Genomic DNA, 14,177 nt, shown 5'->3' with positions numbered 1-14,177 from the left:
TTGCCTTCTGCACATCTGACATTTTTATTTTAATTGGGCAGTTGTTGTTTCTGCTCCTAACCTGCTGTGCACCGCTGAAAAGCACTGGAGGATGGATTTCATTGTTAGGTGAAGGCATAGATACAGAGTCAGGGAAAGCAGCAGCCAAACTGGAGGTACCCTCCAGGGTAAAGCTGAGGTCAAAAGACACAGTCATATTTTAACATTCAGGCTTGCCAGCTCAGCTAACCCATACCAGAGGTGTCCAGAGAAGTGTTATTCTCAGTGAGGCTGCAGCAAAAAAAGAGCTCATAATAGGGCTTCTTAATTAAAGTGCTGGGTAGTTTTAGCAAGAGAAGCCAAAGGAGCAGCTGTAATCCTTTAAAACACACCAGGGAGAAACTACAGCAGTGTATGGCCCCTGCCCAGCACTGCTGCATGCGCCTCTGATGAATCTTATCAAGATACCAGAAATACAAAGTGAGTCTGAATTTAATTCATGATTTGTGAAATGCATTGGTGAATCTCTTGGGGTGAACAATGGTTATTTTCTTAATGAGTTACTGCTGTTTTGAACAGTTTCTGTTTGGTATGTTTAATTTTAATTTTTTGTTTGAAATGTATTTTAGCTTTTGAGCAGGAAGTTCTCTTGAAATGTTGTTCTCCTGTTCAGTCTAAACAATTCTGGCATGACATTTTTAAGGGGGTGGTTTTGAATGCATCAACTTCTGCTTTGCAATCTCAGATGCCTAATTGACTTGAGCTTTGGAAGGGCTGAGCATCTACTTCTCCCCTTGACCATTTGCAGAGATGAGCAAAGTCCAACCACTTTCAGACAGAGCAACCAAGAAAACAATATCCCAAAATTCAGTGAATGCTTTGGGGATTAGCTTCTTTTACAAAGGTGATCACTTTATTAAATATAACTACTTTTGTAAAGCTAAACTAAAAAGCAAGGCTCATCTTCAAGACAAAAGAGACAGCCTACTGTAATCAAATATAGCAAGATATGCAATAGTAATGCATCTGAACATTGCACTTCCTTAAATCTGATAGCAAGTAAAGTAGATATGAGTAGAAGAAACTGATAGGGAATGGAATAAAAATGGAAGTGTGGTGAGCATCATAAGGTTTTAGTTTTTTCATATGGAAGCAGAATTGCAGTGTTGATAATGTTTTTGGATGTATTCAATTTGGATAAAATTCACCCCATTCATCATAGAAGTAATCACACTAATCCCTATTACTAATGCCTAATTAGTAATCACACTAATTGAGGGGTCAAATCTCCTTGTAGTTGTGCACAGGCCTTGTTTGAGTCTTGTGACAAGTAATTCTTGCCATTGGCAGGTTTCTCACTGCAAAGCCCTTACCACATTCACGATGCATCTTGAAGGGTGAGAGCTGCATCGTTCCTACAGTTTGCAGTTCTCAAAATTTGCTTCTGCAGACTTTCTAAGGTATGTAGAAGAGGAGCACTTTCTTGAAAGCTGTACGAGGTACATGACATATAGCATTTTCCACAGTGCCTAGCCAAAGAATTTTTTTTTTTTTCCATTCTGGAATTTTCTCCTTCTTTCCTCTTTTGCCTTGTTTTCTCAATTCTATCTATGAATAATCTTTTTTTTAAAGTTACATAAGGAGGGTGTTAAGCACACAGAAGCCAGTGTGTGTTTTGATAATATGCAGCTGTATAATTGGAGTCTAGCACGGAAGTCAATATCATCTTGTGAATGCATATTAAAAGGAAATCTCAAATCATTTAATGCAGGTCTTCTACCTAAATTATTTTCTATGTGTCTTTGATCTAGACATGCACATAAGTTATATCATTGCCTGAATGAGACTGGTGTTCCATTAGAGTAGTCACTGTAGAAAAATCAGGTTACATTCTTATCTTGTATAATTTCAAAGTTAACCCTGCTGTGACCAGGGGCTTGAACTGGATGATCTCCACAGATCCTTTTTAATCTAATTATTGTATGATTCTATAAACAGCTCTGACCCATTGTTTTTTGTTAAGTTGCACCATGTGGAAGAATACCATTTGCTTCAAATAGTTTGCCTTATGAATAGGAAAGACAGTGAAAGGGTAAGGAAAAGAGAGGGAACATAGAAACACAATCACCAATCCAACAGACTGTCAGTATGATATCAATTCCCTGATTTTTTTTTTTTTTTTTTTTTTGCTTTAAACTCTTTTTCATGAGGTGATTCTTAGATGACAACACTGCTGTCAGCACAGTGTATTCTGGAGCATAACTGTAGGAATAACTGTGCATGACGTTTTATTGTGTTGTGGAAGAAATAGCATGTTGTCTTCCCCTCATAAACCATAATGTAATGTTGAATGCAACAGCTGGCTTCTTTAAGTATGTACACACCCATTTCTCAGCCTGAGAATAAAGTTGAGGTAAAACGATTGTGCTCTAACAGTTAAATGAGCTGATGGGACCAAAGCCAATTCTCAGGGGATCTGTGAACTGGTTTGTAGCTGTTGTAGATCACGTTGTGCCTCTGCCCTGATTACCTATGCTATGGTACACTCAGCACATCCAGAGTTCCCACTGTTACTCAAGACCCTCATGGGTTATACAGAGTCCTTTTGTGTGGAGTCTCCTCTCATTTCATCACCAGTTCCAATGGCTGCTAGACCTTTATGTACCTCAGCAAGTGTGCCTTGGAGTGGACTCACTAATAAAATTTGGATTTCCATCTCATTCCTCTGTATCTTCTGTACAAAGCCAATACAAGCACAGTGGGTAAGTTGAAATTGCAATAATGTGCCTGCAGTTGCCAACAAACAAATGTAAGAATACATTTTCTCTAAACTTTTTGAACCAGAATTGCACCCACCTCTTTATTTAAAAGGACAGAATCTGTGTAGACTAGGCCCAATGTTTAGGCTTTCACATAATGAAGCATATGAGACTTAATATGAATACAAACGTCATGAATGTGCACTTTTGTTTCCATTAAAACAATTTTACTTGGAGATTTAAGTACCGCCATTCAGTGGTTTGTATGCAAACTGTAGCACTGAGCAAAAATGACTCAAACTAAGATGACAATGTCCATCCTACATTTACTCACCAAGGTTAATTGAGTGTGGTATCAATAACTTGCAGAATAGAGGCAGGGGGGAGGATCTGCAGTGCTTTATGCAGTAAGCAAGTCTTATAATTTAAAGGACACAATAATTTGGACATTACCAAAAAAATAAAAATAATAACGCAGATCTCGGCAGTGCCCTTTACCTATGCGACATGCTGTGAGTCTGTTGCTCTGGATACAAATACATTTGTTAGCTCTGTGCAAAACCAAACCTGACTGTTTTTAGCTTGAGGCTAGATACCAGAGCTCTGCTTGCCCCACCTAACTGATATTTCATCTCCTCAAGAATTAGTTCATGTGTGGCCCACTGATTCCATATTCACAGTGAGATTCTCCATCTTCAGTTTAAAGCACTGAGTCCTTGTGACGTAGCCTTGAGTATCTCATGAAGTATCTTATGTTTGCCTCTTCACCCTCGGAAAGTATTTCCTGTGAGACGTTTCGCCAGGATCTTTTTCTCCATACTGATAGCTATTTTTTTCATAAATGAGAGCTAAGTCAGTGTCTTTGTCCAAGTTTCAAACCCAAGTGCTTGAACTGAGGCTCCTAAGCCGCAGAGGTGAGCATGTACTTTAAAATGGCTTAATGCTTAAAGTTGCTAAATATGCATGGATCAAACAGACTTCAGGGTGAGCTATAAGAAGATAGACTCTCCACAAACTTGCACTTTAATCTGGAAGTATGACCAGGAGTGAAGTAGCATAGTGTTAGGCCAGATCATACTTTGAGAGGTTGCCATGTGTTCTTTCCTAGGAAATCTTTAAGTAGGTGGTTCACTGATGATGATGTTTGACTAACGTATAAATTCCAGCTTCAGCTGACACCTACTCATGCTCATAGGTGCTTGTTGTCACCCACATGCACACAACACATATACCTACCCTCTAAGTGTACACAGACCATCTCATTCACAGTTGCTCAATTTGTATTTGCCAAAGAAAACACAACACACGTCACCCGAAGTATGCTCATGGGACCTCTGTTCCTCCGTTCAGGCATACTGCAAGTGAACATCTTTAATTTATAATCAGATCCCTAGAGATACACATGTTCAAACATACGTTTGCTCAGATGTGTTCAGGCTTGCATGCAGAATGCCTACTCCTGTATGAGGGTAGAAAAGGCACTTGACGTGATGCTGCATTCACCCAGTCACGCATGTAATCCCACACTCTCACGCACGCAGTCTGCTGCTTTCCACATGTGTATTGTAGCAAATAATTTAAATCTCTTTCTTCCCATCCTGCTTAACATGCAAATGTGGATAGCACATCAAGATTAGAAATAAATGTAGCAGAATGTCTTCAGTCAACCTGAAATGTCGAATGACTCATTCACACCCTTTGCGCAGTGTTCCCTTTTTGCCACATGCAATCTATTGAATAGTCTGAAGGCTGTGCAGTTCCCTGCTGCAGAGCAGCAATCGATCACTTGCTCACTGAATGAGTGGGACTGTGATTATTTTTGCAGGGTGTACAGGGGTTACACAGGCAGGTTCCAGTTAGCCTCATTGCCACAAAGATGTCCACACTGTAGGAACAGGAAACATAGGATGTCAGGCCTGATCTACCTGTAAGGAACTTTATGTGTTTAATTAAGTCTTAGTCTGCACGTTAGTTCAGGAACCAATACCTCTACATCAGGGTATGACCTGAGTATTTTTATTCCAGATGATGAGAATGTATTCCAATTTGATATAACTCAATTTTGGATTCAGATAAACAAGAACGAGTTGTTCCTACTTCAGAGTAAAAATGCCTACATGTTAAATCATTCAGGAACTGCTGCTGCACTTTAATTTCAAAGGTATCATAATCCAAGTGAACTAAAAAATGCATAGACAAACATGGAATATGTTCCACGCTTCTACTTAAAATGGTACGATTGCTGTGCAGAGACAAACCCCAGGAATAGTAACAAGCTGGCATTCACATTTACCTTATAATGAGAAGAAAAGTTGGATTGACTGTTGGAGTTGCATCTTTAAATGTATGAATTATTGTAATTGATTGCTTCTAAAACCCTTTCAGAAGCATTCCCAAATGCAGATGCACATGGGCTGACTTTAATTTATAGAAAGGCTGTTTTGTAGCACTTAGGCCTTGTAAAAGTGGTTCTGTGTTTAAATGGAAGTTGAGCAGTGAAGATCCATTAAGCAGAAAAACCATAGTTAATACAACACAGAGGCTCAGAACGTAAATATACAAGTGGTGACATTATGCAATGAAGGTACCACAGCAGTGCTCATTATACCACACAGCAGATACCACTAGTAGCATTTGAATTTCTCTGTCCTTACTTAAATGTGAAGCTTTGTATTATAAAGTGTAAAGATCATCTTCTCAGAATAAAGGTGTCTGTTAGCTGAAATTACGTATAACATGTCCAAGATAAGAGGGCTCTTAGCACATAATTATCAGATTTCCTATGTTGGTGTTTAGATTATCATAGCTAAACGTATGTTGAACTAGACTTTTATATTTCATTCTTTCATAAAAGCACAAGAGGAGAGGAAAAATATATAAGGGAAAAAAGGTGAGGCAAACTTGAGTAAAAAAACACAACCTGTGTAGTCAGATGCAATTTTGTACAAAAATAGATTTATGGTTAGAAGGACAAAGAAACGTTCCCTTTTCGTACTGAGCTAACTGTAGTTCTATTTTTGTGCAAAATCATATCTGTTGGCACACAATGTAATTTTAGTGTTAGAGTTCCAGATTTTGCACAATTATCTGTGCTGTCAGGATTAATCTTACCAAATCTTCCAAAAGCACCAAGGAAAATAGTGGTTTCATCACTGATCTTGCTGCTTTTCCCATTTTACACAAAATTTTATCAGCTGACCTGATCAAAGAAACATGCAGTAGCTGATTTGAAACATAGTATTATGTACTCAGTAGTATATACTAGCACATTTTCATACCATTTTGTTCACATATCCCACTCAAATGTATTGCTATACAGTAGAGTCCAATATAAGATTAAAAACTATTTTTACCAGATTGCCTTAATGTAATGAATGCCTTAATGCCTTAATGTAATGAATTCTCTAGGTTGTGCTATGCCCAGAAATAAAGAAATGATAGCCTTCTGTTGCATTCTTCATCTTCTATATATGAAAAGAGGAGTTTCTTAACTGCTGTGGAAATGAACCAAAGACGTAAGGTGAACTTACTCCTACTTTAGCACAAATATCTACAGATTTTTTTTCTAGATTTCCATTTCACATTGCAAATGCATGATTGTGCATAGACAAAGGGAATTTACCATTCACACGCACATCCAGCATGTATTCATATGCAGACCTGCATGAATACTAGAATTGCTCAGCTCTTAGTTACAGTACAAGAGCTCAGATTTACAGAACAGTGTGTTGGATACTGTATGGTTTTTGGACATCTGTCTCTGATGGTCAGAGCTGAAGATAATGAATCTTGAGTATTCTTTCCCATATTAGATACCCAAATACAAGCAAAGCACCTTGGAGTATCTGGATCTAATTGTAGGTGCATTTTATTGTCTGTGGTTGGTTGGTTGGTCGTTTTTAATCAGCTGTCATAGTACAAAATTCTTGATTCTGTTTTGACTCCTTTGCTTTGGAAGTGACTTTTGGAAAGCCCTTCCTGATAGGAAACATGTCTGAAATATAACATCACTCCTCATCACAGTCTCATATGATCAGTTTGAGAAGTATAGTCCTCCATCCAGCTTGCTGCTAGCAGAATGGTTCCCTGGTGCTGTTCAAAGCTGGTGTGATTCACAGAGGCTTTGAAGGTGCTTGTAATGGTACCAAAGACCAGTTTTAGGATAAGTAGTCCCAGGATTTCACAGAGCCCAAACATGATCTGATGCCCCCTTAATTCCTCTCAACTACAGGCTTTTACTACAAGTAGATCTTCCCAGAGGATAAAGATCTTAGAGGACTATACCCGTATGAAAGCAGATGTACATACATGTGCGTAGATTCCAGAACAAATTCAGAGGTGTACATTCTTGCACTTGTTCTGATCTATATCCATTTATCCTCCAATGAACCTCCAATATTAGTGCAAATATGCTAAACACACATGGTATGTTGATATATTGATATGGTATATTGCTATAGTGGTCTGTCACAGCCCTAAATTCTGTGAATCCACAAAGTGCAAGCTCCACCTGTACAAAAAAGCAGATCACTTGCATACATATGCACACGCACAATGAGAACAGGATTGTTATTCTGATAACCACACACTTGCAGTACAACACATATCAGCCAGTACTGAAGCTTACCAAGAAAAGATGAGAAAAATTGAGAGGCAGTAAACTAGATAAGGTATGAGGAGATTGAAAAAAAAAAAGTAGCATAGAAGGAAGTGGCTACATTTTTCGTACTTTAGTTGTTTGTCTGGAGGGCTTGAGAAGGAGCTGCTCAACAATTGTGCCAAAAGAGACCGTTCGAAGCAATTTCCCATCAGGCGTCATTCCTCAAGTGTCTGCTCTTTAGGAGCAGTCAGGGAAAATTCATTCTGTGGGAATCAGTTAATGGAGCTGCATTACCGACCCCTTATTGCTCTGTCTGATAGAGAGACAGCAGGTTCACTTTGGCAGCTCCAGAGCCCTGATCAGTTCAGATTAGGGGCACATTGTCTGTCTGGCTTAATCAGGCATGTTTAGATATATTTATCATGATTAGAGGGGTGTAGCACAGGGAGGGGGAAGAAATAAAGAGTGAGATTACTTTTCTCTAGCTTCAAATGGAAGCCTAACAAATCCCACTGAGTCGCTAGGTGTTCATCAAAGGGAGAATTTAAATCCTGGAAAGGAATGTTGTGTTGAACGCTCCAGCACTGGATTCAAATCATTGAAGAGTCGTCTCTTTTTCTTTCTCTTGCTTCCTTTCTCCCTTTACTGCTTGCATGCAGCAAAGAAGAAAATCAGCAGTTCATGCAGTCCATGTTGATTTTGGCTTGATAGGCATGCAGCCCCTGCTTAGCTTATCTGTAGTTCAAATTCTAATAATGTGATGACAAAATTAGCTATCGTCATAATGGCCTAGATATCTGACTCCTGTATTTTTGTTATGTTTATCTTTCAGGGACGCTGTCCTGGTTTTGGCTGGGATAGAGTTAATTTTCTTCCTAGTAGCTGGCATAGTGCTGTGTTTTGGATGTAGGATGAGAATAATGCTGATAACACACTGATGTTTTAGTTGTTGCTAAGTACTGCTTACGCTAGTCAAGGACTTTTCAGCTTCCCATGCTCTGCCAGGTGCACAAGAAACTGGGAGGGGGCACAGCCAGAACAGTTGATCCAAACTGACCAAAGGGCTATTCCACACCATATGATGTCATGCTCAGTATATAAGTTGGGGGGAGCTGGCCGGGGGGGCAGCGATTGCTGTTTGGGAACTGGCTGGGTATCGGTTGGCAGGTGGTGAGCAATTGCATTGTGCATCACTTGCTTTGTATATTACTATTATTATAATTATTATATTGTTATTATTATCATTACTATTTTACTTTATTTCAATTATTAAACTGTTCTTATCTCAACCCAGGAGTGTTTCTCACTCTTACTCCTCCGATTCTCTCCCCCATCCCACTGGGGCAGGGGGAGTGAGCGAGCGGCTGCGTGGTGCTTAGTTGCTGGCTGGGGTTAAACCACAACAGACACACAGGGTACCATTGCAACAGCCTCTAGGACCTACTTTGCTACTTGTTAGTGTTCAGAAGGGATGACAATAAAGAAATTGTAGAGACTGGGAAGAGTCCCCTTTTTCTATCAGTAACAGGCGCTTCTCTCTCTGTCTTCACCTGGATGTTTTTTTGGATATGAACACTGTAAAGATGAATTAGCCCAATGCATTATAAAGTTAGATGTGCCATATTTGCTGCTGGTCTAACGTGGTATAATTCATAGACAATGGTGGAGATCAACTGATTAACTCTTAAGAGTCTCTGAAAGAGGTGGTGTTGGCTCCCAAGAGAGCAGTAAGGAGGAGAAAGGTTTCTTAGATCTGTCTCAGTGCTGAGGGTGATCAGAAACTAGTCCTGCCGGGGCAAGGCTCCAGAGCAGAGGTCAGGCTGCAGGGTCCATGGATTCTTGCCCTGAGTAACTGGCCCCCTGTAGCTCTTAGGTGAGATAAATGTAGGACAGGCTTGGAAAAAGTACTGTTATGAGGAGCAAATTCTGTTCATCTTCTCCTGTGGTCTCCAACCTTCTTTGGGCTTGCATATTCATCCAGATTTCCCAGTGAAGGCACAAACTGCTGTGTGAACAGAGGCTTCCTTGACAGTGAGATGGATCTTCTTTGGTCTCGTCTGCCGATCCTTAAAAAGTAGTTCATGGGCCCAAGCTGAAAACCTCTGACACAGAACACTACACAACGCAGCAGGCATGCTTTGGCTATGTGTCCTCAGAGCAGCTGTCAACACAGAAGCTGTAAGGCAGTTGCTTCTGTCTGGACTCTTGGGCAGCAATGCAGCAGTTAAAGGAAATCTATGGAAATCCAGGAGAATTGTTTGGTAGTAAAGGAAGAGAAGTCAAAACTTCCCTTTCTCTGTTGTAATCTGCTCCTTCCTCCTCTGCTAATCCAGTCAGTTCTGTGACAGTTCAGTTCTTGTGATCTTATAATTGCTGTCAAGATGATAATCTGGGATGTCATGAGCATGGCTCAGTGTAATCATCCTACAAATGCAGAAGGTAGAGAACCTAACTGATTAGATACAAAAAGCTGCTACTGAGACACTAATAATTCAGTAATCAGGAGTTATGGGGTGGGGAACATAGAAGAGAAAGTTGGCAGGTTTGGAGGGATTTGAAGAAAATATTAAATGTCATCAAGTTTGCCAGTACTCCTTCAGAATAGGAAATTAGAGGATCATAGCAATATATTCCCAAAGAAAAATCGCTCAGAAGTGCAGAGATGCTCATCAGCCAGAATGGTAAGGGGTGTCTTTGGAGATGAATTAGCAGAATGATGGGAAGGATTGCATGAATCAAATAACAAAATAACCCTGTTGTTCGGGATTAAAGCCACATCTCCTTGCAATAAATGGTGCTACTTTGATGGTACCAGGCAGTTAAAGTTGTACACTCTCCTAGTGCATGCACAACTGTAGAATTAGAACAGTACTCTTACAGTTAAAGCTCCACTCCTTTGGTCATCCTTAAAGTTCTCCTGAAAGAGAAATGGCTTCACACCTTTAATTGAAATAGTTGTACTACATGTGCAAGTATGGTAGGCTGTAGTCATACCAGCTAAACTGAATGTGGTTTATGAGGGCGATGGTGACAAGACCAGCACTAAAATAGCAACAGCTACACAGCCGATGCTGTTGACTAAGTTATTTTAAAATCCTAGGGTGTGATCAAACAGGACTGCTGCAGGTGAGCAACAAGGTGCAGAGCTTTCAAGACAAGCTTTGCTAACAGGAAGCAGAGCAAATTGGGACAGAGCTTTGCCCAGATCAGTTCATGGAGCTCTGCAGAGGAGCTTTTATAGCACTGCCACTCCTGTGCACTCAGTCCTGAAAAAAATAACTGTCCATTAATGACCTGTCACTGAGGACAGCCTGAGCAGCTGTTTGCAGAAAGCAAAGCATCAAGAGAGGATGAATTGCTGTGTGTCGAGCATATCTGAGTGTGGGGACAGGAATAGGTGGGAGATTGGGAAAGACCAGACAGCTTCCATTCATAACATTCAGCTTTATGTGGATTTACAGCCCTGATGCTTCTGAATCCACAGATGCTGAGTTATTACTTACAAAAAAATATAGCAATTGAAATCTCCCTTGTTTCCACACTTTGGCTTCTGTTTCCCTTGTTGGCAATGTTACTTTCTGGAGGCAAACTAATTAAGAACACAGGGAAGTAGTTTACACTGACGACAAACAAAACCTAGCCACTTCATCTTTCATATATTATCAACCTAAAGTAAGCAAAATATTTGATTTATATATTCTATTGGAAATAACCTTTTTTTCCTTTCTTCCCTTTTTTTCCTGTCCCCTTTTGTTTTCTTTTCTTTCTGGATGCTCCCATGCTTCCCAGATAGAAACTAAAGTGAATAAAATGCCTTGGAAAAAGTTTTGTCTCTTGAAAATTCCAGCCCAGCAAGAAATTACTAAAATTTTTGTGAGACAGTGTATTCTTAGGCAGTTTTCAGACATGTTTGCAGACACATCTATTTTGGGTCATTCACCTAAGTGTAAAAGCAGGTGTAAGTTTATCTGCATCAAGCTTTTTAAATCCAGGTCTTTCCAGACTGTATCATAACCATGGTTCAGCTATCCCATCTGGATTGTGCCAGTAGTAGATGATGACATAAGAAGTCTGCAGCAGGTAGTTGTGGAATAACCTGTCTGCCTGGGTTCGACTTTATCCGGTTGTGTAATAGAGATTGGCTAAAACATGGAAGCATGGAGTCTAACACCCATAACATAACATAACATAACATAACATTTGTTTCCATTAATTATGGCTGAAGTATCTGGATGTTTCTTCAGATTTTTCAACATAGCTGTGAACAGGTTAACCTGCTACCATAACTGTGACAGGGAGGAGTATACAGAAATGGAGAAGAAAATAAGAGTTATTTCCTATCCTATCCTATTTCCTATCATTTCTCATTGCTGGGGGCTTGCCACTATTGAGTGTTTTGTTTATGGTATAGAAAGCCACATCTTCTATGGTTTGATATTAAATAGATTTAATATTATCATGGAATAGTTCTGGATACCTAACAGGAATCTAGACAGTGTTTTGTGACATTGTCGGGCAGCAAGCATGAGTGACAGCTTGCAGCAGCATTCTCGCTGGGGGGCCCATTAGATGACATGATGGTAGAAACAGAGAAAATGGGTTGTTCTAATGTATAACGTAATGTAATCTGTCAGGCCATTCACAGAGCATGAGAATGAACATAGCTTAAAACCAAGAGGACTGTGAGGATTGGTGTCCCACGTGCCTGTACAGAAGTTTATATTCCTGATGTGTACAGTGATAGCACATGACAAGAGCTAGCTGCTGTACTTTTCTTATGGCCCCTTGCTTTCTGCACCTGTATGTTTTTCAGCAAAATATATTGGGGATTATCCTCTTCAGGGGGAATTCTCATTGTTTCTACCCCTCACTGACTTGAGTGCTTCATAATTTACAGCCTACCTCTGTTTTAACTAACAGGTATTCCAGGGAGATTATTGTCTCCCCAAAGGGTGGTGTGTGGGGGGAACGCCACTGCCTGCTGCTGGACCGATTGTCTTAGACTAGCACGTTGTGGTGTTTTTTGTGAAGTACCATGACTCATAAGAAAGGATGAATTGGGTCAGGTTACAGTTCCATGCAGCCCTTGATGGTGTGCCCAGCAACAGTAGTTTGGGGAAGGAGGGTAAGAACAGGGCAAGTACACAGCGACGCTTCTTTCACAAGGGCCTCCCAGATCCCAACACTCTTGAGAATGAGTTCCTAGTGCTTATGTTATGAGAAATGATGGATAAAAATTTCCTGTTTGCCTTTTCCATGATTCTCATTATTGTCTACATTGCTTTTGCATTTATTCCTCTGACAACTTTTTTTTCTAGGGTGAAGGATCCTAGTCTGTTTAATTTGGTCCTTCCTTGTTCAGAAACTTGCCATTCCTTTGGTCATCCTTAATTACTTTCTCTCTACTATTTCTAATGCTACTGTCTCCATTTTTGAGATGAAGGGATGAGAACTAGCTGCCGTATACAAATATTCAAACAGGTGCCCCAGGGATTTGTACAGTGACATGATGTTGCTTTCTGTTTTGTTCTCTATCACTTTCCTGACATTTCCTAACCTGCCTTATTGAATTCCACTGAACTGACACTTTGACAGAACTATCCACAGCAACTCAAAGGTATCTTTCCTGAGTGGTAATTGATAATTTTAAGTTCATTGCTGTGTTCATATAGTTACGTTTTTTTTATTCCCCCGTGTCCAATACTTTGCAGTCATCGGCACTGAGATTCATCTTGCATTTCAACAGTATTTCGAAAACCATCTGCAAGTCTTTGTGATCAGGTTTAGTTTGTATTACCCTGATTTTTTTTTTTCTCATGAGTAAGTTTGTCACTTCATTTTTTCCAGATATTTTATGAATATGTTGAACAGCTCATTCAAGTTGTTTCCTAACTTTTAATCAGTTAATCCTCTATAGGACATTCCCTCTTATTCTTTGAGAGCTTAGGAGGCTTTTTAAGAGTCTTAAGTGAGAGATGTCATCAAAAAGGATTTAGAAATGCAAGTTTTATATCAAGTGATCACCCATATCCACATGCTTATCAGCCCCTTCAAAGAACTCAATCAGATTTGTGCAGTATGACTTCCTCCTACAAAAGCTATGTGAGGGGCAATTGCTATGTCATTTCTCTCTTATGCCCAGTACTTCTTTTCTTCATTATTGTTTCTACCAATCTCAGGCACACAGAAGTTAGACCTCCTGCCCCTTGCATCCCCTCAAAATGCTTTTCAAACATCGGCATTGTGTTTGCTGCTTTTTCTCCTAGTACTGAGGCTGGGTTAGGTCTTACATTGTATGCCACAGTTTAATTGCTCAGCCTTTACTATTTCATGTTCAGTTTAGATTTCAGTTGAGATTTCTAAAATATCGAATCCTTGGATTTATTCTTGTTCATTACTGATTTGTCCTAAAACCTCCTCTTCCAATTCTTCAGCTTGAGACAGTTGCCCTCGCTCTTCTCTGCAAAGGAAACCCCAGTGTGGGGACCTCCTTACATCCCTACGGAAGATGCATGGATGCAGAGAATTCATTTAGCTTTTGTGCTTCATCCTTATCTTCTTTGAGCACTCTTTTTACATCTCAATCATCTGTCAGCCCTACAGACACTCTGGCAGGCTTCCTGCTTCTGTTGTCTTTGAAAATAATTTTATTACATGTTTTTATGTCTTCAGCTACTTGTTCGTCAAGATATGCTTTTCAACAGACTTATTATGGTTTCTCATTTAACTTACCAGATCTGTGCTCTTTTTTGTTTTCCTTGTTTGGATAGAACTTGCACTTTTTGAGGGAGAGTACCCTGTACCCTCCTTCATTCAGCTGTTAAACCAGCCTGAGCTGA

The 14,177-nt window shown here is 39.8% G+C and overlaps 1 protein-coding gene across 1 annotated transcript in view; it reads left to right on the top strand.

Annotated features, from left to right (window-relative positions):
• The first annotated feature begins 1,417 nt into the window (after positions 1-1,417).
• Positions 1,418-14,177, top strand: part of GRAP2 (GRB2 related adaptor protein 2) — a 33,333-nt gene continuing 20,573 nt past the window's right edge. Inside the window, exon 1 of the mRNA XM_075714524.1 lies at positions 1,418-1,439. The gene's annotated coding sequence lies outside the window, so the exon portion shown is untranslated. The remainder of the gene's footprint in view (positions 1,440-14,177) is intronic.

The sequence above is a fragment of the Pelecanus crispus genome, chromosome 1 (genome assembly GCF_030463565.1).
Source record: "Pelecanus crispus isolate bPelCri1 chromosome 1, bPelCri1.pri, whole genome shotgun sequence".
NCBI lineage: Eukaryota > Metazoa > Chordata > Aves > Pelecaniformes > Pelecanidae > Pelecanus > Pelecanus crispus.
This window is presented reverse-complemented; position numbering and strand designations above follow the sequence as displayed.